The sequence below is a fragment of the Camelus dromedarius genome, chromosome 23, assembly GCF_036321535.1.
Source record: "Camelus dromedarius isolate mCamDro1 chromosome 23, mCamDro1.pat, whole genome shotgun sequence".
NCBI classification, from domain to species: domain Eukaryota; kingdom Metazoa; phylum Chordata; class Mammalia; order Artiodactyla; family Camelidae; genus Camelus; species Camelus dromedarius.
In genome coordinates, this window is record NC_087458.1 from 21,837,283 (window position 1) to 21,864,123 (window position 26,841).

Genomic DNA, 26,841 nt, shown 5'->3' on the forward strand with positions numbered 1-26,841 from the left:
CTATAAAACTACTTGGCCCATGAAGATGTGTGGAAAGAGAGTACAGGCATTCTAAATGGAGGGAACTTTATAGGCCAAGACATAGAGGCAATGAAGTTCAGATGTTTATGGGGAATGTTTCATTCATTCATTCAATAAATATTTACAGAGTACCTGTTATATGACAAATACTGTCCTAGACCCTGAATATCCAGCAGTAAACAAGGAAAAATGTTTGTTCTCATGAGACTTTCATTCTGAGAGACTAGGGACTGACAGTAGACTTAGATAATTTCTGACAGGGGTAAGTATTATGAAGAAGACAGCAGAAGGGCAGAAGCTGGGTGGAAGACCTTAGGTAGTGTGGTCAAGGAGGGGTTTAGTTTCGCTGGAGAGTAGGTTCTGTGATTGTGAAATAAAAAACTAGAAAGATCTGTATTGGGGAGGGGAGTAGTCCACGGAATACCATGAATGTCAGTCCTGGGAAGTTCTTTTGGGGCATTTCTAGAAAACACTAAGTACTTTAGTTCTTAAAGAAGTGAGATCTGATGCTCACTTTCCCGACCAATGGTTGTTTCCAGAACCCTGTGTAGAGGGACTCTTGTATCCATGCTTGACAGTGGAAATGGTCTTTCTCTATTTGGGCATTATTACATCTGGAGTCATTTAACTTTTTTCAGCTTCTAAATGCCCAAGACGCTAATCTTGACAAGCTCATCCAGGAGAGGGTTAAGAATTTTTCTCAGTTGCTTATAGAGTGTTTTCAAATCACATTTAACTTCAGTTTATTATTTTTCCTGTGTTTCACTAACATTACCTCGCACTGAAGTCTATCTACACGGGAATCAACAAGTTCAACCACTTTTCAGTTGCTTTTGTAAGAATGACCAAATACAAAATTTGAAAAAAATGAATGTCATTTCTTTACTTCCACACCTAAGGAAAAAAGCCTATATGGGTTTTTCTCAAATATTCTAGTAATATAATTTTTTTATTCAATGCAAATACAGACTATTTTTAGCTCATAAGGAGGAGTTTTAAAGAAAGTTTTAAGCATGTGACCTGTAGTGGAAACTTGTCATCTTAATGATTTTTTTTCTTGACACAAAAACTATTAATTAAACACGGTTAGCCTTGTTATAGCTCTAAACATCTGTACTTCCCTTAGAAGATCTTGTAGTTCATAAGGCTTACAGGATAGCTATCTGGAGTAGGTCTTAGGAGAAGAAAACAGTTTTCACAAATTTAGCTGAATGATGTCAAAGAAATAGGCAATATTGAGATCATTGTCTGAAAATGTGTGAGGAAGGAAAGGCTTGAGAACCTAAGAGTGGGGCTGGATTCTGGATCATATTAAAAATTAGAAAAAGGAGAAAAACATGAAAAAATGGGGCGGGAGGAAGCCCCATTAAGGGGCTTCCTTCATTAAGCCCATTAAGCCCCCTTCATTAAGGACATGCAGTCCCATGAAATCAAGCCACAGTATCATACTTGTTAATTTTGCCTGTTTTACAGAAACATCACCTATAAAACTGGACACTAACATATAAGAAGGGAAAAAGTCATTGTTGCTTTTTATAAAATTATAGCAGATACTCAGAAAAGCAATAGACTAGATGAATTTTAAGCTTTCAGGTATAGACTAAGAGTGGCTCTCAAATTATTGTGCTGGGCTGTTACCCTTCTTGATTTCATTAAGTTTATGAAATGTTTTTTTCAAGGTTTTTACAACTGGTAGGTGGACAGTGGGAGATGCAGCGCAGCAGAGTTTACAGGGACCAGGGTTTAGAGCCTGGGTGCCAGGTAAGTGGTAGGGAGATTAAAAGAAGAAAGACAGGAATCGTATATGTAATAGTCAGCTTGGACATACTGTCTTATCCAACAGAAATGAATTTTTCTCAGTTCTGGAGGCTGCAGGTCCAAGATCAGGGTTCTAGCTCTTTTGGTTTCTGGTGAGAGCTCTTTTCCTGGCTGCCTTCTTACAGTGTCCTCACATGGCCTTTCCTTGATATGTGTGCAGGGAGGGAGGGAGAAGGAGAGTGGCCAGTTCTCGAGTGTCTCTTCCTGCATGGATGCTAGTCCTATAGGAGGGGCCCCACTCTTGTGCTCTCATTTAACCTTAATTACTTCCTTAGAGGCCCCCACTTCCAATATAGCCACACTGGGGGATTAGGACTTTAACACATGTATTTTGGGGGGCACAAACATCCAGTCCATAAAATACAGGAAAAGGGATGAGGCTTCTAACTGAGGCAGGAAGAAAAGTTTTACTACAACTGAACAATCAGTTGGTCTCTGAGCTTCCTGGAAAATAAGGCAAAAAGGGAAACATAATAAGCAGTGTGAATTTAAGTTGGTGGACAAACGTCTTTGACGTCTTAAGCCTATTCTCTCTCACTGTGTGTTTCTGTTTGTCAAAGTAATTTCAGACATTGAGAGGTAAGGGCAGGGAATGGGGGGGGATGTATTTTGGGGGCTAGAAATTCTGTTGCACTTCATATCACACTGTAGATTTTTTTTTTCTACATAGAAGGCTGATTTCAAACACTGCTTTTATCCCTTGGAGACTGGGTGGAAGATGTCAGGAAGTATGAGCTCTGGACTGGAGTTTGGTTTATTGCCACGAGAATTAAATATTGGGCTTTTTGAACTGTCAGTGCCTATGCAGGAATGAAGGAAAACAAGTGGTAAAGTCACAAATCCTGCAAGCAAATTGTTTCAGATCTGAGGGGGATTTGTAAACCCTAATGCTGGTTCAAATTAGTAACATACTTTTTACCAGAAGTGCTAAAGAAGGTCACTTACGTTAATTCTTTTGTTTTCAACTGAATTTAAAATGATTTTATCCTGAAAATTACCATTATCTGTGCAATAACTAAAGGCAATTTATTGGTCATAAACTAAAGTTAGCATCTTTATTTAGATGCTCAGGGTTGGACAATGTAATGTACACAGTGTAGAAGGTCACAAAATCATATGAATAGCTGTGTTAATAATTAATATTTAGTTCTTAAATGGCTTGTGCCACTCTTATTTTTGTTTTTCAATCGTACCATAATATCTTCCATTAAGTACAAAGACCCTTCCAATCATATCTCCTAGAGATTATTTCACCCATTGCTCTGCTTGGCTGTTAACCTCTCGTCTCTCTCTTTAGCAATGGTGAAGTGGGTCACTTTTCCTCAGGGAAGAGATATCTATGGCTTGTTGCTTTTGCCAATAACAAAAATGTTGCAGAGGCAGGTGGCAAGGCTGTTTGTTGTCTTTGGCATCTTTCACATGAAGTGTATCAAAAGAACCAGAAGACCGCTCCCTGTTGGTGATCACACGGATTCTTCCCAGGTTAGCGCTTCTGGTCAACATACTCAGGTTACCAGTGTCAAACTTGATGAGATGGGTATTCTGGTTAGTCTCCAAATTAGTCTGAAGGGTGTCATTTACCTTGATGACAGGATCAGGGTAGTAGTTGTTGTAAACATCATGAGTTACCAGAGGAGAGACTCCTTTTGTGTCCACAGAGATCTTTCTCACCTTGTACGATTTGTACTTAGCTTCCTTGGGTGTAATACAATGAACATCAAAGTGCCTTGGTGTCATGGCAGAGGTAGAAATTCTCTCTGGTCTTGTCAAGGCTGATGACATCTGTTATATCAGCAGGGTAGGTTTATATCAGCAGGGTAGGTTTATATCAGTTTGGAACTTGCCATCAATCTTAATGAACTGTTGCATCCAGACCTTCTTTACTTCATCTCCTGACGGAGTGTACTTAAGTCTATTCCTTCGAAAATGATGAGGGGGAGACATTCTCTCAAGCTTGTGTGGATGGATAGATGGGTGAGAAACAAACATATTCATCAGTTTATTAGCATCCAGTGCTTTGGTGCTGCTACACACTTCAGATCCTTCTTGGGCCCATGGTTGTGCTAGCCATGGAAAGAGCATTCTTCAATTCTTTTTAGCTTGTCTAAACTTTCTTTGAATGCAACTTGGTTCTTAAACCTACTTTGTTTTCCCAAAGTGGTAAAAAGGGAAAAAATAATTTCTGATCACGGAGATCCTTTCAAAATGGCAAATTCAAGACTAGCAGTGTCTAAAAGTATAACCAGAAAACAAGTATAATGTAAACGCAAAAATTTTAATTCTTCATTCATTCTTTTGTTCACTCATAATTTGATCAATTTTTATCGAGTACCATCTGCACACCAGGATATTTGTTAAGCTCTGCCTAAAATTGGGTCTCTTGGAACTTCCATGCTATTAGAATGCAGTGCTGTTGACAGCTGCCATCCTGGAGATTTGCACAGTGTTACTGGAGAACACTTATGGGAGTCAAACTCTTCCTAGATGAGAAACTTTGGGTTAATTTCTAGAGAAAGGGGCACATGAGCTGTAAGATGAATGGGAGCAAGCCATGGGAAGGGCAGGGAGCTCCAGAGTTGACATTAGATGCTTGAGAGAGGCTAGTTCAAAGGCAGAGAGGCGCAACTGAGTGGTACCTTAGAGAGTGACACGTGTACAGTGGAATACAGAGTGAGAGGAGTGTGAGGCAAGGGGGAAGGCTAGAGCAGAACTTTGCATGCCATGCTAACTCTCTCCTCAAAGCACTCCTAAAACCTTAGAAGGGTTTCAACCATTGGATTGGGGTGATCAGATCTGTTGTTTGAATGCCAGTGCCAGTAGGAGTGTGGCAAATAGATTGAGGGTGGGGTGTGAGAGCCGTGGTCTGGGATCAAATTAGAAACGATTGCAGTAATCCAGGCAAGACGTAATGAGGTCCTGAACCAGACTGTTAACTATTTCCCAAAGACATAAAAACAAATTTCTTACACAATCCTGGGCCAGATGCTTTAAGCAGTTATTTAGAGGAAAGCAGATCATATCTGTTTACAGGCAGTGCTAGTTCATTTTTTTCTTTCTCATTAAACAAATATAACCCATCAAAGCAATTTAGAAGCCGTATGATATTTTGTAACTTCTTAAGAAAAAAACAACAGATAAACACATATTAAATCACCCATGCTTACAAACAGTCTACTCCCTTTCCAGGCAACCCAATGCAGATTATTTAGAACCAAACTCATACGTTCTAATATATTGTAGCATATATTTCTGTTGTCCGCCAATCTATTTTCAAGTCTGCGTAGGTGTGACTGTATACCATGATGAGCGAATGAACTGGAGAAATCAAAGTTATTTGATCTAGTTTTGTGATTTATAATTTTCAAATCAACATGAAGAGAAAATAGCAGGCATCAGACATCCATCTATGCTCGTACCAGGTCACACACTGTAATTCTATCCAAGCACAAGTTTCCATGGTAAACAGGGCAGGGCTTGCCAACACTTCACAGGTTTCCAAAAAGCAGCTATGTCCCCCTTGGGAGAACTTTGTAACTGGAAAAGAAAATCTTCACAGATGAAATCTCCAGCAAAATAAAGTCACAGACTGTGTTTCTGTAGCAGGCCTTTTGCCAAATGTCTCATCAACAAGTGTGGCGTTGGCAGTGACCCGTCCTGTGGTAGAAGTGGTAAAATGCCTCCACCAACCCTTGTTTTTATTTGCTCACAGCTTCCTAGAAAAAAAAAAATCTTACTTTGAGATGAAATTTTCCACGTTTCATCCCAGTCCAAAGGTGACTTAAATTTTTTTTTTTTTGGAAAGTTGAATTAAATTCAAGTGAAATTTGTAAAGTTTAGTCATTTGGGGAGCTACGTGTACACAAAGATCTCACTGGGTAACACGAAAAAATCACATTTTCATTTTCCTTGTGACTTTTGGAAGACTAACTCCTTTTGATTCTTTTTTTTTTTTTTTTTTTTTTTTTGAAAGGACTTAACCCTGTCTCAGTTAACAGGGGCAGGAAACCAACCATTTTTTCAATTCAGTCAATTTTTTTTGCCTAAGGAGAACTAGTAAGACTTTATGTATTAAATCTACTAGTAGTTAAGAAATTTTGGAATGTCCCCACGTACATTTGATAGAAAAAATATTTGCAAATGACGTCTGTAATTCAATGAAATTCAGTAAATCTAGTAAGTACCAGGCACTAAATGAGTGCTTAGTGTTTTAGATATATAAGCTGAATGAGGCAGGTCCTGTCCTCCAGGAAAGTATTGTTTGGTGATGGAGACAAGAGTAATACAAATGGCAGTACTGTAAGTCAGGATACAGTGAGTGTTAAAGCAGAGAGATGAGCAAAGTCATGTGGGGCCACAAGAGTATTGACTGCAGGATGGAAACTGTTTATTCTCTGTTTTGAAGGATTGAGAGTGGCAAAGATCAGTGAGTTGGGGAGGACTTTTCAGACTAGAGATCAGTGTGAGCAGAGCCATTGAAGTTAGAGATGGGACTAGTCAAGGTGGCTGGGATGTTGGGTGTGACAGGAAGGAGTAGAAAATAAAGTTAGGAAAAGTTGAAAATTTAAGCTCAGAGTTTCTCTACCGGTTTTGGGGGGGTAAGTGGTTCTTTGTCATCTTAAGGAGTGTGTGTCCCTGGTCCCAGCTTTCTAAAAGCCAGCAGTGCTCCATGGCATTTTGACTACTGAAAAGAATCCTCACACATTTTCAAATATGCCCTGGGGGAAGCAGTATCACCTCTGCAGAAAAGGACTTGAAGGCGCCTTGGGTTCCAAGTTTGGGGGCAGTCCTTGGTTGTGTAGGTGATGAAGTTCTGCTAAAACGGTTCTGACCAGAGCGAGGGAATGAGCAGCCCTGGGATTCAAGACAGTGATTCCTGGAGATTGAATCAGAGGAGGGGCAAACTGGGGTAATCATTTCAGTCTATTGCAGTGGTCTTGAGAAGAGTCAGTACGGACTAGAGCTAAACAGTTTCATCACACTCATGCCTGAAATCATTAGTAGACATGATTATGGTGGTTTTAGGTATTCCTGTTGCCTCTGATACTCCACCGTCCTGCTCTGCAGAACTCCTGGTGCTTTAGCTGCTTTCCTGTTTTTTTTCTTTCCCCAAATTAATATCATATGATAAATTCAGTATTACAAAAACAAGATTTTTAGAGGGTGATCATAACACTCTTTCTACAACACACTTTCTAATTATAGAATAAACACGTCGGGGATGGAAAGCTCTATTTGAAAAACAAGACAAAAAAGAATGCTGTTTCTCTGTTTCATTTTAGTGTTTGGATTATTTCTTGAGTGTTTTTTTTTTCTTTCTTTTTTTTTTTTTTTGTAAGGGAGTCTCTGTTGACAGCAGATTGAATAGTTTCTGAATCCCAGATGTCAGTGCAGTGGAAACTCAAAGTGGATAGGCAGATGGAGTCTTTCAGAAGCACCACTAGTTGCCAAAACAGAAGACGGTGCCCAAGGCAAGGGAGGCAGGGAGGCAGTGTCACTACTCAGATGTGTGCAGGAAATCCTCGAGACTGGTGGTAAGGGGTGGAGAGCGTGGCTGCCCTCACAGAGCACCAGTCTGCACGCCTCGGAAGGGTGTCCTGACTCAACACAGCAGTTGTGATCACATTTTGTAATGTGTCCTTCTCTCCCAACTGCTGAAACATTGCTGCCTTCTGGTTTTCCCAAGGAACTTTGGAAGGGACTATACTGACAGAAGGTCAACCACAGATATGTTATGCTTAATTTTTTTTTTCTAAAAAACCCTCTTCAGGAAACTTTCAGGTGGTTTTTCATTTGAAACAAAATGGGATTGCAGACCCATTAAGCAACTGAAAACTTGTACCACATCTATGCAGAGGCCCAAGGACTTGAGATCACAAATTTGAATCTGATCTGAGTCATTAGCGAGACACTCCTTCTCCAAACCTCATCTGAACTTTCAGCTAGTTTCCTGTTAAGGGTCTCTAAAACTGGCTTGGGCCCCTACTCAGATTTACTAGGGCTATATTCTCTTTAGTTTCTCTTGTGCAAAATTGTTAATTTTGCTCTTCATTGAGGAATATACTGAAAAAAAAACGATTACAATGTTTCTGATTTTCCTGGTACCTTATATGTTATAAGGCATTTTCATATATGTTAACCCATTAAATACTCTGAAGCTTAGAGTATTAAGGGGTTTACCCAAGGTCACAGAATGGAAAATCCAGAACTCAAGTCCAGGTCGTTAGGCTCTGAGCCCAAGCTGTTCCCTCTACAGTTTGTTGTTCAATTACTAGCACTTTGATCCCCTGACCAGATGGTGAGGAGGGCCAGAACTTCTGAGCAATAAGATCTTTCAGTTCTGACCTAGGGTCTGCTGCTTTGAACAGTAAGGATCAGTTCCACTGGCAGTTTCCAGCACTCTTGTTTAGAAATTGCTATTGATGGCAATAGCTTTTGTGGCTCATGGCCCTCAGTGACAGGCAATGCCAGTGGTCGTCCAATCTCCTGGTGACCATTCCTTCCTATACTTTGCATGCAGTGACTCCCAGCCGCATTTTCTGTTGGCTGTGGTCATTCCCAGTTGCTCCTGTCAGAAGGTCCTCTGGGTCATTCCAGAGTGTCTTGCTTCCTGGAATAGCTCCTTGGCAAGCAGACAGCACAGCATCACAACCTTAGCACCACCTCTAAGGGCAGCTCGCAGCTCTGCTGCTCCACAGCTCTTCCTGGAACTTCTTCAGATAAGCCCCCAAAGTGGCTTAGGGGAAGCAGGACTGTGGGAGGCCTGTACTTTCACACTGCTTCTTAGGTTTTGCTGGACTCTGAGACAACGTTGGGTTTCCTGAATTTCCTTTGGTTCCGAGTGAGCGCCTTGACATTCTTCTTTCAGAAGTCCCATGTACTGCCCATAAAATTTCTCTCTATGTGCTCAGTCTTCCCTTACTGTGTGTTTACGTGAAACCAGCCCCGGAAATTGCTCAAGTATCCAAAGACTCAAGCTCTTATGATTTTTCTAATAGTGACGCTAAGTTATGCAGGAATTCAAAATTCATCTCCATAACCACTTAGCAATAACAGTAAGGTAAGGTTTACTCAGGGCTTGCCGCATGCCAGGGCTTTTTGTAAGTGCTGTTAGCTCTTAAAGCCCTCATAACACATCCCTGAAGAAAGTCCTGCTGTAAGCCCCTTTTACAAACAAGGAAAAGGAGACTTATGAAGTTCAAAGACCTGTTCAGGAGGCAATGAATAGGAGACCTGCCTTCTGGTTGTTTCTGATTTCCAGACGTTTCTAATGGATAAGAAATGATTATCACGTTAAAAAATTTGAGTACATCCTTCATCCTTGCAGAATGCCACATTTTCCCTGAGGGCAGACTTCTTTAACCCCCCTGTGATCTGGGCAGAGCTAAGACTTCTGTGGCAGACACTTCTTTTCTCTCCTACCAGCCATTCCTGGTTCTTCTTTGCCAAAGTCCCAAGGTGCTTTCAGATGGCAGTGTGCTGTGGAGCCCTAAGGATCTGCGTCCTCATTGTCTTCTTTCAGCCACAGTGGTCCCATTCTTCTTTGCATGTTTGGTATAGAGGCAGTTTTGGATGAATTGGGGGACCTTTGGGAGCATTTCTAGACAGGATATTACACTTTGAGTGAAGATAGAACGACATGAGGAGAAAGCCCCTTTGCTCTTACTTTTCCCTTCCTGCTGTGGATAATGTTGAGTGAGGAGGTAACCGGGGCTTGGGGAGCTTGTGGCCATTTACAAGCCTGAGGATGGAAACCAATACCCTGTGGGATATTAACAAGATAACAACAACAACAACAACAATAATAATAAAACCTGGGTCTTTTTAATGTCATGGAGCCTCCAGTTTAACCCTGGGACCACTTCTGAGTTTCTCATGAACTTGACCATAAATGTCCTTATATTTATGCTGACACTCCTCAAACTATGAGAAGTACCTGCTGGTTCACAAACTGTTACTGCTCTGTAAAGAGATAAGAACAGAAATTGAGAATAAACATTTAGATACTTCCATAGTACCTTGTTTAACATTATTGTAGACTTGTTGAACAAGGTATTGACCAGTCCAAGATGAATTAAAAATGAAAACAGCAACAATACCATAGGTAATTTAGTTGATAATTAGGTTGATTTTTTTCTTACTGTTACCTAAGAGTATTATTAACCTACAGACTCGTAAGAAAAGAAGTTTATGCCCACATGACTGATACACTTTCAAATTTAAACAGATTTATTTGTTTTTTTAATTCTTATTTTTATTGAAGTGTAGTCAATTAACAATGTTAGTTTCATGTGTACAGCAAAGCGATTCAGATATATATATGTATATAAAGATATTTCAGATTCTTTTCCATTATAGCTCATTACAGGAAATTGAATATAATTCCCTGTGCTATACATTAAGTCTTTGTTGTTTATCTATTCTATATACAGTAATGTGTATCTATTAAGGCCAAACTCCTAATCCATCCCTCCTGCTCTTTGCACCCTATGAGCACAGTTTAAAATTAAACAGATTTATGTCACATGGTAGAGACCTAGACACAACTGGCTTTTCCCTTAGAGTCTGTCTTAATAAGCAACCCAAATTGTGTTTTTCTGTTTGATCTGATTCTTCTGTAGTTGTCACCCTTTGAGGGAAAACCAAACCACTTGAGGTAAGCAGGGAAGCACAGACTGGTCACTTATTAAATATAGCAATAGTGTGAAATTGGTGACATACAGCTCAGGGCTCTATCATGTGGTCCTTTAGGGGTCCCTTCCACCCAGCCAGCCTGTCACTCCTCTTCTTTTCTCCCCTATTCTTGTTTTTGCTCTCAGCCTGACACCAATTAGTCTTTTTATTTTTAAGTTTAATTTTTTATTGAAATATGTTGTATTAGTTTCTGGTACACAGCATAGTGATTGAGTTATACACACACACACACACACACACACACACACACACACGTATATTCTTTTTCATTACAGGTTACTACAGGCCCTTGACTATAGTTCCCTGTGCTCTACAGTAGGACCTTGTTGTTTATCTATTCTGTACATAGTAGTTTGTATCTGCTAATCCCAAACTCCCAATTTATCCCTTCCTACTTCCTTCCTCTCCTGGTCACCAAAAGTTTGTTTTCTATGTCTGTGAGTCTGTTTCTGTTTTGTAAATAAGTTCGTTTGTGCCATCTTTTTTTAGATTCTACATATAAGTGATATCATATGATATTTGTCTTTATCTGACTTACTTCACTTAGTATGATAATCTGTAGGTCCATCCATACTGCTACAAATGCCATTATTTCATTATTTTTTATGGCTGAGTAATATTCCATTGTGTGTGTGTGTACTACAACTTCTTTATCTAGCCACCTGTTGATGGGCATTTGGGTTGCTTCCATGTCTTGGCTATTGTAAATGGTGCTACTATGAAAATTGGGGTGCATGTATTTTTTTGAATTGGAGTTCCCTCCAGGTATATGCCCAGGAGTGGGATTGCTAGATCATATGGTAAGTCTATTTTTAGTTTTTTCAGGAATCTCCATACTGTTTTCCATAGTGGCTGTACCAAATTACATTCCCACCAACAGTGTAGGAGGGTTCCCTTTTCTTTATGCCCTCTCCAGCATTTATCATTTGTGGACTTTTGAATGATGGCCATTCTGACTGGTGTGAGGTGATACCTCATTGTAGTTTTGATTTGCATTTCTCTAATAATTTGCGATACTGAGCATCTTTTCTTGTGCCTGTTGGCCATCTGTATGTGTTCACTGGAGAAATGTTGATTTAGGTCTTCTGCCCATTTTTTGATTGGGTTGTTTGTTTTTTTGTTATTGAGTTGTATGAGCTGTTTATATATCCTTGTTGCTTATCTATTTTATAAATGGTAGTTTGTATCTCTTAATCCCATACCCTTAATTTGCCCCTCCCCCATCCTTCTCCCCTTTGGTAGCCACTAGGTTATTTTCTTTGCCTGTGAGTCTATTTCTATTTCACATACATAATTCATTTGAATTTCTTAGATTCCACATGTAAGTGATCTCATACACTTTCTCTCTCTGACTTACTTCAATAAACATGATACCCTCTAGGTCCACCCACATTGCTACAAATGGCAAAATTCCATTTTTAATGGCTGAGTAATATTCCATTATATATATATGCTATTCTTTATCCATTCATCTGTGTTGGGCATTTCGGTTGCTTCCATATCTTGGCTGTTGTAAATAGTGCTGCTAGGAACATTGGGGTGCATGTGTCTTTTCAAATTAGTGTTTAATAAGATTTTAGCAAATAAATTCTCATAAGGGCACTTAAAACTTTGTGACTTTAGGAAGATCACTAATCTCTCTGAATCTGTTTCCTTGTTTGTAAAATGAGAACAATATGACACTCATTATATAAATAATAATAATACCTAGCAGTTATCATATGCTTACTGTGTGCTTGGTACAATTTTAAGACCTTTATAGGTATTGCCACATTTAATTCTCTTAATGACTATGATGTATGTACTACAGTTTTAGCTGCATTACATGAATGAGGACTATGACAGGTTATAGACCCATGGTTTGAACGCTGATGTGACCATTGGCGCCCTTCTGCTTGACCACTATGCTGCAACTCCCTATTGTAAATGTAAGACATTGTTAATATTGTGTGATGAAAAAATTTGGATAAAAAATAGTCTATCTAGTGATGTTTGTCTGTATGAACCACCATTTATATAATTGAATATTAATATATAAATGTGTAGAAATGAGCCATTTTAGGGCATCAAAAAAGGAAAAAAAAAAAATCTCCTGGACCACCTGGCTTCTGGTTGGTTTTCTGTTCAGGAGTTTCCTAAAAGTAAACTTAATTATGGTGTTGATCTTGGTAGATTAGAACATGTGAATAGCTTGGAGCATATTGCCAACTGGACCAACCTTTTTCAGGTTGATCCCTCAGCAGCCAGAAGCAGTGGAAAGATCTACTTCATTCCCTGGTAATCAGCCTGTTTGATGGAGGGCAGGGCTAATTTCAGGAAACATACAAGACCAGAATCAGGGGAGTTGGCCTCCAAGGCTGGCTCTTTTACTGCCTGGCTGAGTGACACTGTGCAAGTCACTTAACCCTTCCAAGCGTCAGCTTTCTTTGCAGTGAGGTTCCATTGAAATAACAGAGATGTAAGTTGCTTGTAGACCATAAAACCTTGTGAACACATTTTTATAATTTTCTGTTTATATCAGTGGCTAATCCGTGATATTGACACTGTGGTGTATTTGGAAGCAGTAACATGCTTCAGTGAAAATTCCACTGTCTCCGAGACAAGTGATCTGGGTTCCAGTCTTACTCCATATCCGACTTGCTGCAGCAATGTTTTTTTACTTGAAAAATGAGGGGGTTGTCTGTGGAGGGAGGATTTCTAAATGATCTCTGGGACCCTGAGCTATTTCATCTTCAAAAATACTGAGATATTTTCTTCATTTGCTACTGTTGCATTTTCACATAGCCGAATCACATCTACAAAAGACACCAGAAACTGCTCTTTTGACACATAAAAGCAGACAGCACAGCTGTGGATCAGAAGGGAACCACACAGACACAGCTCAGATGTAGTCTGCTGAGGGAAGGAGCTTGTGTGCGTGCTTGGTGAGCACCCCAAGTACCTCACTGGAGTGGACACTACATGAGCACAGTGCTACGAAGGAATTTTCAAATTCCAGGATGCAACTAAGGTTGGCAGTATCAGCCCTGCTTAGCATATCAGAGCTACAAAGTTCAGTTTGGACAATGAGGAAACGGAAGTCCAGAAAGAACACATAAATTACCTGAGGCTACACAGATAATCATCCCGTAAGCAGGCTGGAGCCCACCTCACCTGATTCCCAGGCCAGGGTTCTCTCTATTGTTCCATGCAGCCTTATTTACAAAGATGATATTCATAAAATTATCCTGAGGAATTGCTCAGGGAAATAATTGCAAAGCGTATAAAGAACACAAACATTTGAAACACTCAGATGATTTATATATTTTTCACTCTCCTAAGACATGTGGATATTTTAGCAATAATTTTTTTTAACCAACATATAATGTACATACATCGTTCATAGCATTCCCTGCATCATTGCCGAGAGTTACACGTAACTGCAAGGAAAATATTGTGAAATCAAGCTGATGGAACTTTATACTCGAAAGATTTCTCCTTTTGATGTTCTGTTTCACAGGCATCTGAAGCAGTTCCCTGAAAGAAGTCTATTATTTTGTGTGGAACAAAATGTAAACACTTAGCCCAGTTAAACCAGAAGGGGATGTATAGTGGTGAAAAAGTAATTGGAAGGGGAATGGCATGTTGAGACATAGTAAGACCTAAGGATCATGGTGGACTATTAGCCAAATACCAGTCTACAATAGCTTATTGTAAAAGCAAATATTCTACTTGGGCATTTCAAATGGAGTAAGCCATATTATAGCCAGAATTATAGTAATTCTCCTTTAATACTCAGTGTTTTCCTTTAATGTAGCATTGAGTCTACTCTTGTACTTCAAGTAAATTCAATAAATGGCAAAGGGACAGTAGCAAAGAAGCAGCTCAGTGATTAAAGCATAAAGAAGAAAATCTTTTAATCACGTGATAGGTTATTACAGAAGATGTTATTAGCTGCTAAGAGAGAAGGGACAGTCAGATAAGACATCAGGAAGGCTATCTAATTACAAAATTCACTGAAAATTCAATGGTAAATTAATGGCTAACATTTATTGGGTACTTATTATGTGTCAGGCACTGCGCTAAGTGCTGCTCATGAACATCCCATTTAATCCTCATAAAAACCTAGATGGTAGATACTATTACTATCTGAATTTAATTGATATGGACGGTGAGGCTGAGAGATGTTCAGTGACCTCTCCGAGGTAACACAGCTAGAAAGAAGATGGGAAATGCTATTGGTCACCTATGCAACAGCTATTCCCTCCTTCATTTTACAAAAAGAATACCAATATTTTTCACCACTGCAGGGCAGAGTCCCTTTTCAGCCCCCGGGGTGATCTTTAATTGGTCTGTTTCAATCATGGTGCTGTCTTCCCCTTGTCAAGTAATTGGTTCAGTCATGACAACAAGACACAATGTGGGCCAATGAGACATGAGAAGAAATCCTCTCTGGGGCTTCTGGAAAGCTTATCCTTAAAAAGATTCTTTTCACTTTCCCTGCCTCTGGGATGCTCTGCTATGGCATGTGGGTGACTTGAAGACATCAAGCAAACACAAAGGAAGAAAACCAAAGAACAAAGGTGATGTAATGAAGATGGCAGAGATGAGATGGAAAGACCCTGCTGAGTTAACTAATCTAGTATCACCCTATTTTATGACTTAATATGAGACATAATAAATATTCTTATCTCTTAAGCCACTTCTGGTTGGTTTCCAGCTGCTTGTTGCTGAATGCCACCTCACTGATAAAGTGAAAACTCTAGGATTTAAAGCCATGTCTATCAGATACCAGAGTATGTGTTCTTTAACACTACTGAAAATTGAAAGAGAAACAGAGAGACAAGCAAAGAGAAACCTAGGGTCAATTAACAGATTAATTCAAACAGAATAATAAAACCTAACTGTGTTGTTAGGGAGAACAATGGTATTTAAAATAAATTAGGGAGAAAAATGGCTTGAGAGTGGCTTGGGTAACATTAAGGGAAGTGGGAAAAGAGTCTTGTAATTTCATTTTATTTGCATGCATTTTTTTCCATTCATTGACCAGTGATTCAACTCCCTACTTATCCAGGCTTATGCAAATGCAACATGTGATACATCTTCCAAAGATAAGTCATGCTGAGAGGGGCAGTGTGCAAACTGAACTATAAAGTGGTCACACCATTCTAATGAATGCTGTTCAAACTCCTATCTTAGGGTGACCTCAGTGAAATTAGATTAGTGTGTGGTGTTTCCAGGCCTGGGGTGGACTGGGTGGGATTTACCCTTTGTAGAGGTACTCAAAGCATGGCCCATGGACCTCTGAGGGTCCTTGAGTCTCTTTCAGGATCTTCATGAGTTCAATACTATTTTCATAATAATACGAATATTTTCCTTTTTTCATCCTCAGTATCTGTGAATGAATAGTGGAGGTTTTCCTTACCATGTGAAATGTGGTATTGCAAAAGATTCAAAGTGGAAGCAGATGTGAGAATCCACCTGTCTTCTGCTAAGCCAGACATTAAACAATTTGCAAATATATAAAACAATGCTACTCTTTCCACTATTTTTTATGCTTTGGAAAATATAGGGTTGGGTTTTTTGGGGGGAGGAAAATACGCTATTTATATCAACACATAATGAGTTCACTACTGTCATTTTAAAGTAAATAAATACATATTAAAAATTCTCAGTTATTATTTCTAATACAGAAATTATCAATAGTTAAAATCCATGTGAACTTTCCTTGGGATCCTCAATAATTTTTAAGAGTATAAAAGGACTCTGAGACCAAAAAGTTTGAGGGCTTCTGCTCTAGACATTTATGATTAATACTAATGGAGAAGAGAGAGTTGTACAACATAGACCTCAACAGAAAGAGAAATGGAGATTGAAAATCAGACTCAAGCTTATTTTTTGAATTGAGGGGGCTAGCTAAAGAATGGAAATAAGCTAAAAGGAAGGCACTAAAGAAACCAGAGAAAAGTGGGAGGTTCTGAGTTGATTAACAGGGGGTGGTAGTAGATAAGTAAAAGCTGAGATGCAGGGAATTTTTCGGAGGAAGGTTACAGTCCCTATTGTGTGAGGGAGCCATGGAAGCACTTAAGCATGTGGAGTCAGCTTGTACAGGAACCATGGATTAAATCCTGGAAATTAGATCCTCCCCCTAAAAAAATCCATGATGACTGGAGTTGTTAAGTATTGCCCAGAAGATATGACGGATTTAAATTATATAACTTATCTCTGTGACCGGTCATGGAGACAAGAGGATGAGAAACTTCAGGCCCTAATTTTGGCTTTTTGAATAAAGTAAAGGTCTGGTCTCATTTCAGTTTACTAGATGCTTGCCAGTGGCATCGGATGCTTTAGGTATGGTTTCTTCTTACACCAAGTGGGCTGCTTTACAGAGAACCTTTCAGTTGAAGGACTTTTATTCTTGAAACGTTTTCAAAGCAAGTGTAGCCATTCCTTACTTTTGAACACTGGGCACACAAAAACCTTGTGAAAAGAATGGTCGGCTAGGAACTCCTAAATTGAGAGAAGATTATATGAACGATTTAGGGCCTCACAGCTGGCAGAACCTCTCTGGAGGAATACTTCAACTGAAGGCACACAAGATTTCCATAGATAAAGGTACAACGAAGATAAGCTCACACTCCAAAATTATAAAACATCAGAGAAACAATTCCTTATGAGTGACAATACATCAATTAATAGAACTATCAGGTGGAGACTGTCAAATATGTGTGCTTAAAGTGACATAAGAGAAGGAATAATATAAAGCATAAGATTATAAAAAGAATAGGTATATTTAAAAATAATTAAATATAATTTTTATAAATGAAAGCATGTAGATGCTGAAATTAGTGGATAGGCTAAAAATGCTGGGTATGGCTAAAAAGAAAACTAGTGTACTAGAAGATAAATCTGAAGAATTATCAGAAAAGCACTGAAAAAAACAAAGAAAATGTTGGAAATATTAGACATCAAGAGACCTTGAATATATAGAAGAGGAAGCGTACATCCATGAGGGATTTCAATAAGATAGAATAAAGAGAATGGTGGAGAGGTAATATTCAAAGATAGAGCAGCTAAGAATTTTTTCAGCATTGATTAAAAACAACAGTCCTAAGACTCAAGAAGCATGACAGGGTTCTTGGTAAAATAAGTAAAATAAACCCACATCTAGACCCATCTTAATGAAGCTACAGAATATCAAAGACAAAGAAATATAATAAAAGCAACTTTAGCAAAAAGACAAGTTAACAACAAAGGAATGACAGTCCAACCAGCTGGAGATTCTCAACAGGCATTGACAGAAGTCAAAGGACAGTGGAGAAATATCCTCAAAGTGTTAAGAGAAAATAAATATTAACCTAAATTCTATAGCAAATTAAGAATAAAATCTCCCCCACGAAAAGACATTTTCAGACAAAATAAGACTGAAAGAATTTAGCACAAAAGAACCGTGCAGAAGAAGCTACTGAAAGATGTAATTCAGGAGAAAGAAAATTGAACTAAGAAGAAAATGGTAAGGAGTGGTGAGCAGATGAGTTCTGTGTCTCCTCTTACTGTTGCTGACTGCCCAGTGCCTTCCGTAGGGTGAGGGGCGGGGCCTGAGTGTGGAGATGAGGTAAGGAGAGGTTGCTACTGCTGCACATTTATTTTTGAGTATGTGTAGCAGTTTTTCCCAGAGGGGCAGCACTGCAGATAGTGGTAAGTTTCCCTTACTGGCCCTTCAAAGCCTATTGAACTCAAGTGCTACTGACACGTAAAACTGTCCGATGAAAAATAACACCTGAGTCCAGAATGAAGCAAAGAGATCGAGATTCCTAAATTACCGAGTCTAAAGTCCTGGAGTGGTGACAGTGGCAGTCATGGGGTTAGGAGCAGTGAGCACCTAACATCAGATTCCTAAAGGAAATTCTAGATTCTTCCTCTGAAGAAACATGCATCCTTTTCCTGGACTCTAATTAGACCTTGTTTTTTCTTTAGTCATTACGGATGATAAAAATGGAAGAGCAAGAACTTTGGGAAGAAAATCACCAAAGGGGACATGATTGCCAACAAGTCATTGGATTTCACATAAAGGGTTCTTTTAGGTAAATATTTCCTCAGTTTAATGCGCAATCATTTTTTTTCTGGAAATAAACTCACCGGTAGACCGGCAACTAGATGATTGCAGATATGCAAACCCCATAACCCCTCTGGATGGAAGGAATGCCTGTGCCCAGCAGGGGATGGGCAATGAAGGTCAGGAGAAGGGCAAGGAAACAGCAGGTGCTCCTGGCTGGCGCCAAGGGGGCTGCTGCAGACAGCCCCATAAAACATTGGCGGACGCTGAGGTCCAGCTCTCAGTCAGGGCAGATGCAGTGGAAAGGGAAATCCCAGGGCAGCTGAAAAGGGAGAGCTTCTAGGAAGAGACAGCCAAGTAGGGAAAATAAGAGTTATTCTGCACCCACCTCCACACCCAAATAGAGGTGAAACATGTGGGCTCAGGGCAAAATGGAAGTCTGAGAGCAGCAAGTTGTTTTGTATGACAAAAAAAATCCCAGAAATCATCAAAAGGAACACAGAACCAAGGGCTACTATGTTAGTATAGTTCTAACAGAAGCTTTTAACCAAAGTGCAGTGGTTTGGCTGAAGAAAAATTAAATTTTCGATCAGGTTAAAGCTATTATTTAGCGTGGTGTCGTTAAACGGGATGAGTGATCAAGAGGTCATTAGACTAGGCTTTTCCGGAAAGAATTTCGATTTAATAAAGCCTCGCTTTTCAAAAAATAAAACAGTTAATATTCTTGAAAGGTGCTGACAAGCTTCATGAGCCTTTAGCTGGGGAATAAGAATATTATAATTAAGGATCCTGGCAGAATAAGAGCTGAAATGCTGGCTCGAAGGTTATGTTGACTTGAAAAGTAATTTAGGCGACATGATAACTCTTACTACTGATCTCTCTCGCTCTCTTTTTTTTTTTTTTTGTTTCTTTTTGACTCAGAAGATATGGACAGTGGATCGCTTTCCCTTTTCCTTTTTCCCTCCTTCCTTTCATTATCATCACTACTACAACATGAAGATAGTTTTATTGTCCCTCCTGCCCCCCATTCCAGCAGGAATGTCTGCTTGCAAATCCAGGGAGCTACGCCAGTTCAGCTTCACAAATATTTATTGAATGTCTGCTATGTCAGTGAGGTACCAGGGACCAAAGCTATAAAGATCGGGTGATATAAAAGTGAGCGAGGGAGGCAGGCAGGTAAAGCGGTCAGGTCATTCTTATGAGCTGGACGATAAAGCTGGCTGAAATAACCACTCTGTGCAGCCTGGGGTTTATTATGAACGGAATTTAGTGCTTAGGACAGAAGTTGTCAATACTGGCTGCTTTCTAATATTAGAACAACCTGAGGAGATTAAAAAAAAAAATGTGTTTCCCAGTTCTCACCTCCCAGATTTTGGTTTAATTATCTGAGTAAGGCTCAAGTCTTAACAGCCATTGGTTTAACAACGAGCAGTCTTATTCCAAAGCCTGGTTTCAGACTCCACCACCCAAGGTCTCAATTTTCTCATCACCAAATATGATAATGTTAGTATTTACACGTGGTGGATGTTTGCCAGGCAGCTTGCTTTCCACTGGAAATGGCCCTCCCTGACTCATATGGTGCCAGGGGGGCTGCCAGTCCCATTGCCTGCCTATCTTTGGTGGGAAGTGATGGCCACAGAACTCAAGGCGCTTGGAGCCTTTGGTCTGAGTGTTGTGCACATGATTCAGCAGAGCCATCCAAAGCCTTCCATGGTGGAGAGAGGAGGAGGGTGGGGAGAGCAGGAGGGAGGGAGTGAGCAAGAGAAAGTTCTCTTCCTTCTGACCTCTAAGGACAAGCACGGAGGCTTGGAGCTCCCAGCAGTCAACCTCCACAGGTATACCAAGGATGACTGGCTGCGGGTGAAGTCAACAGTCAGAGGAAAACAGCTGAGAAATGAAACAGTGACAGACCCCTGATAAGATCATCCGGTCCCCTGGATTCAGCCACTTCTGAAGCTGGGAATACCTACCCCTGGACTTTCCGGTTATGTCAGACAGTTAATTCCTTTTAATGCTAAGCTATTTTGAGTCAGTTTTACATTATTTGTTACCCCCCAGAAAATGTCATGAAGCTTCTGTGAGGATAAAGTGAAATAATGTAGGGAAAACACAAATCCCAAGGTGTTAGAAACACTCAGTAAATGCTGGTTGTCATCATCGCCATCACCATTCTCATCACCTCGCTGCCACCATCGCCCGTTTTTCTTCTTCAGTGGACTGTGCGATGGGAGGCAGCTACAATATATTTTCCCTCTTGTACTGTTTATTAGGAGGAGCTGAGACATTTTTGACATGTTCTGTAGTTTGTTTGTTTTTTGTGTGCTCCTAGCCACCGCTCAGAATTCCATGGAGGAATGAGGATGCTTCACACTTTGGGGCCTTTGAAATATACCCAGCCTTCAGAGTTTCATGCAGCAGGCAGAGGAATATTTAAAAGACATCTGTTCTTTATATTTCACCATCTGTTGAAAAATTTTAAGCCTCAGTGACCACTCCGTGGTTTACTTAATGTTCTCCGAGTGCCTGCTGCATGGTTCTACCTCTATACACTTGCTCCAGTTTGACTCAAAGTCCTTCCTTGCCTTTTCTTTGTCCGTCTAAGTCCAGTTGCCCTCCAGGACCCAGATCAACTCCTTTGTTATCTTTGAAGCTTTTCCTGAACACTCTCTCTGAACTCGCTTCCCTTTCCTTAAAATTTTAGTGTCCTATTTTGGTGAGTTTTAAATGAGCGATTGCTTTGTCTCCTCAACAAGATGGTATTTTCATTGAAAGGCAGGGGAAATCTCTGTGTTTTGCTGAAATTCCCATGCACTTACCACGTTCTCTATGGCTGCTGGTTGGAAGAGTCTCATTCAGATGAGGCACTTCCCTCAGGGGCAGGTGAGGAGTTGCATTGTTTGGTTGTTGGCATAGTAGACCTAGCTCCAAAAAAATCACAGCGGTCTTTATGAGCCATAGCTCCAGCTGCAAGGACTTCTAGGCACCAGGCCTTAACTGCCTTTGCATTTTGAGGCCAAGTCACATAGTTTGTTTTTCTGTTGTTTTCTCTTCTACTTCTGCCACAGCTTTGCCTTGGAGATTGGTGTGGAAATTTAAGCTCAAGTTAAACATGAATTCTTATTAGTTATGCCATAATCTGGTCATATTCTAGGAGTCTAAATGTCAGTTTCCCAAAACTGTCTTTTCCAGGCCTTTTTCTTGGCTACTATGTAGATCAATGATGTGCACTGTCCAGTGAGGTCACCTTTCTGGTGTATGATGAGGTGATGATTCCTGCTGCTTTAGACTAATTTAGATGATGATTATTTAATTAATAAATAAACATATTTGTCTGCTTTCCCCAAATATAATTGTACTGGCTTTGTTAAAGCCAAAATTAAAATGAATAACCTGTTCCATCCTTTCCTTCAATTTTGAATTCTTAGGATTTGTTTTTGTGTTCTTTGGGCAGCTCATCTGTTAACATGCTGGAACAGCAAGTAAAGGATGCTGCACCTTAGAGTACACATTGGCAAAGGTCCACCAGAAGACGCAATGCGTTTAAAAGCCCTTTGGAAGCTGTAAAACCCTGTACAAGAGAGGGCTACTGTTATAATTAGAAGGTTCATGATTCTGGTAGCTGCAGAAGAGGCGTGTTTTACTTTAGTTCGTAAGCTTAATTTCTTCAGGAGTTTGGTAACAACATCCCAGCATGCCAACATGAAAATGGTTTATTGCACATATCAGCTCTGGCTTCTTTACTTATTACATAAAAAAAGCAAGAGAAAACCCAACACATGCACACACGCACACAAACACACACACACAGACACACACCCCTATATGTATAATTTAAGGAAAGATACTGAATATATGAAAAAAAACTTCTGAAAAGCAACTTTTCTGGGAAACTGTAAATACATATAACATTACATCAAAAACCACTAAATAAGCCATTATTCAGTAATCTTAACAACATAGATGACGTACAAAGGAAGGGCTGTTTACTTTACAGACCATTAAAATGAGCACAAATGGATATGTTTTCACGTATATACATGGACTCGAACCTTAGACACTAGGAATCAGAGTATTTTGCCATGTAGCATCAACACATAGTACATATTACAACACAAAATGCATGGTGTATGATGAATGGACCCACCAGCCTTTCAAGGACAGTGTTATCAACTAGACAATAAAGCCCTCTTTGGCCATCATTTCATACATGGGTGGCAATTATGAAATGAGAAAAGGAATTGTATCTTTAAAATTTTTTCTGTTTAAAACCAAACAGAAAACAAGCTTAAACATCAGTCCTGCTCTACACTAATAATTTTGAAGTACACCATATGTACAAAAGGATCAAGAACCAAAATATATTCATACACAATGGTAGGCTGGCGGTGACCTGAGTTGGCTTGCGCCAGCTCACAAGACCCAGCTCCTCCTTCAGTGAAATTTATGATTGGAAGTCTTTACACCTTAGAAATTGTCAAATGCTACAAATCAATGTCCCCCCCACCCTGCAAAAGTGCAGGTTGTTAAACATTTTCCAGCACACCACTGAGAGCCAAATATAATTGAGTGTTGACAGATCGCAACTTTCTGATGGTGTCCCATAGTTGCTGGCCCTATTCAAAGTTGCAAAAATCTCTGCCAGGTGCTTTGAACACTGTATAGATAGTTTAATATTAAAGTAAAGCTCTTCTCATCCGGAACTTAGATCCAGAGGTACGCAGGCCAACGTCACCTGTTGCATACAAATTATCTCAGTAGGTGTGGCGTTCCACAAACCTGGATTGTGGGTGTGCCAGAGTGATCTGCGAGGGTTCCAGAACACCGTGTCTCACAGTTGTAGAGTGAGTGAGTGCCCAACATGAGACTGAGTGTACATTTATGTATGTCATAATTTCATTAACAACACACTCCTTATCATTTTTTTGAGATTCCATGTAACTCGTATAATCCTCAAGAATGACTCCACACTTCTTCTGATAAGCTGATGAAAGCAGCTTTGTCTGGTAACCAAGTTACTGTCATCAAGAAGTCATGGGTTTGGTTATTCAGGAAAGTCTAACTTCACCTTTGCTCACGAATGTTTCTCTTGGTTTCAACGATGGGATCCATTTGGGCCCTGGTCTTCCCAAGTGGCTACAAGGTCTCACTGGTTTGGCCGCCAGCTCCATTTTCAGGAGCTTTCTGTTTGTTCTTTTTTATTTTTAACTTTTTTTTTTTTTTTCCCAAAGGAGAAGTCCTTTCGCATCAGCCCCTTTGCATATTCTTCTTGACTGGCTCTAGAAGTTCTCTGTCTTTCTGAAGATTGCCGTCCATGTTTTTGAGAACCCTGATTTCTGGAGCACACATTTCATCCTTTTCATTTTAACTTCGCTAGTATATAAAGATTTTCACGTGCCGTCATCCATGATTATCTTTCCATAAAAAAGAGCCCATGAAAGCACAGTGCCTGCTCACTCTCCTGGAACTTAGACCCAGGACCTGCTTCAGGGCTGCTTGTCAACGGTTTGCAACCCCTTCTTTCCACCACCCACGACTCCCTAGTTAATACTTATTTCAGGATCCTGTATACACAGCATGCATGCAGGAGTTCATCCATCGACTCAACAAATATTTACAGGGGACACACCTTATACCAAACGCTGTATTATGTGTAAGGATACCTTATAGTCTAAGAAGGGCAGACTCAAAATAAGCACTTCTCAGAGAATTAAAATACAATGATGTATGTGAGCATAGCACAAAATAGGGCTGGCAGGTAGGCAGTAGTCAGGGTCAGGGTCCTGGCCAGAGGGGAGCAGCAGCCTGACAGGGCCAGGAGATTAGCTACAAAATAAAAGAGTTTGAGAAAATGCATTTCTTATCGTCAGAGAAGGAAGACGCACATATGGAAAGGGGCAAAGCTAGAATGAAATGGACCATGTGGTATTGGGTTAGACTTGAAGGTATTGGTGTGAACTTAGGGATATATATATACATACAATAAATGTAAATGTGAGTGTGTTTATGTGTGTGTGCATTTATGCGTGCACATATACATACAGGTATATGTGTATATGTATATATGTGCATAATTTCCTAGTTCTGTGCACTGAAATGGAGTAGGAACAGCAACTCCCTAGTAGTACTGAACACACCTAGAGCCTAGATCTTGGTTCCCAAACACCACTCTCTGCTTGAAGAAATGGTGGATTCTAGGGCTGGGGCAAACTATAAGATAGGCCTAGACTATATAGTTGTGTTAGAAATGAAAAAAGTGCTCAGAGAATGATGCGGGGATGGCAAAGATGCAGAAACTGCTTGAGGAGTGCTCACAGGCCAAATCTGGACCAAATTAAATGTCAAAATAAACTATGGTAGTTATGGATTATGACCCACTGAACGAAACAGGACCTCATGAGTCCACATTGATATACACAAACGAATTAATAACTAAATGGGGAGAAGAGAAGAGAAAGCTCTTCCTTATGGTAGACAGTCAACTAGTAAGTGTAGGAGGAATGATGGTTTTAGACAATCACTGTTGACAACCGTCAGAGGAATAATTAAATAAGAAACACCAATGAACACTAAAACTAGGGGGTGAAAGTAGGGTGGGATGTGAGATTTTACATAGTTTCTATCTCCTCACATGTCAGAGCTGAGAAGTAACTTTACTGTAAACTTGGAAGACACCATCTTCATCACGTGATCAGAGTTAGCACCACCATGTGTTATCGCCTTCCAGTCATCCTCCTTAAATCCACTCTGGATGTGATGTGGAAAGTTGATGGGAGGTGAGAGACAGTGAACTTGAGGAGGCCAGTTAGAAGCATGTAACAGAAATGGTGGTGGCCCTTCTAGTGGAGGATGAGAAGAGTGACAAGGTTCGGGACCTTTGGAGGTACAACTGACAGATTTTGGTGATAGATTAGGAGGTAAGGGTGATGGATCGGGAAGTAAGGGAAAGAGAGGGTGAAGGACAATTAGTTGAGCTTTGACTTGAACATCTGGGTGGATGCTGAGGCCATGTACTGAAATCGGAAAAGTCTGAGGCAAGAGTAAGTTGGGAGCTGGGGATTGGAAACTGAGACTTCTGTTTCAACCATATTGACTTTAAGATCTGTCTGTGATTAGAATTTATCAAAGCTGAGAGGCACTTGGATATATGAGTGTAGAGTTGCTGGGTAAGGTAAGAGCTGGAGACACACAGGCTAGTGGTCATCAATATTGATGACATTAAAATCTGCGAGACAAAAGAAGGTCACCCAGGGAGAAAGTGAACCCAGAGAAGAATGGGGTCTCAAGTCAGAGCCCTGGACGCTCCAACATGTGGAATTCCAGCAGTGGAGACTGAGCTGGGAGAAAACTAGGATTTGGAGTCATGAAAGCCAAGGGAAGCAATGGAGTGGAACAGTCAGCCAGTTCTGTTGAGACATCGAGTAAGATTTGAACAACAAAGCAGCCTTTGAATTCGGTAACGTGGAAGCCATCATCCATTTATCAAATTACACTGCATGCCTATTGAATACCAGGCGTTATGCTTGGCCACAGGGGAAGAGAGACAGACACGACTAGAATACAGCATGATGAGTGCTATGATATTAGCACCCACAGGGATCCATAGCGGGGATACTCCTACCCCAGCCTTGGAGGCCAGGGGTGAGGAACACATGCTGGTGCTGAGTGTTGAAGGGTGGGTAAGGATAGCCAGGAGAGTGATAAATTTGCTTTAGGTGGAGGAAACCCACGTACAAAGTCATGGAGGCATAAAGCGCTGTGTTTAGAGAACTACAAATTGATTGGTTGCAGTGGACAGCAGTGTAAATATATGAAGGAGCAAAGTAGGATGAGGTAGAAGTAGCCAGGGGCCAGGCGATGAAAGCCATGTGTCCCTCACCAGGGACCACCCGGCAGCCTACAGAAAAGAAGGATGAGAGGCAAAGTCAGGCATGCCAGGGATGCCAGGGGACAAGAATGAGGGGGACACCGGGCCGACTCCGGCCGTGCTGTTTAAGGGCTGCTTGTTCCTGCCACCACTGGCTCTTGCAGATCCTTGCTCACAGCCATGGGACGTTGTCCCTGGCTCCCAAGCTGGGAAGTGACTTGATGACCGTAGCTGTTAGGGTCAGTAGGGCAGCAGTTGGTGAGGTGGTTTGGAAGAGAAACTGGAGGCAGGAGGTCCAGTCTGTAGCAGCAACACGGGCATCAAGTCACACAGGACTAAACGAAGGTTGGAGACGGCCATCTGGAAGGAAGATATTTGTAAGGGTAATGTACGCAGTGCACGGAGGGGCTCT

At 40.4% G+C, this 26,841-nt stretch overlaps 1 pseudogene; it reads right to left on the reverse strand.

Moving 5' to 3' along the window:
• Positions 1–3,089: 3,089 nt before the first annotated feature.
• The window catches only part of LOC105099995 (small ribosomal subunit protein eS4, X isoform-like), a 116,083-nt pseudogene continuing 92,331 nt past the window's right edge, over positions 3,090–26,841 (reverse strand).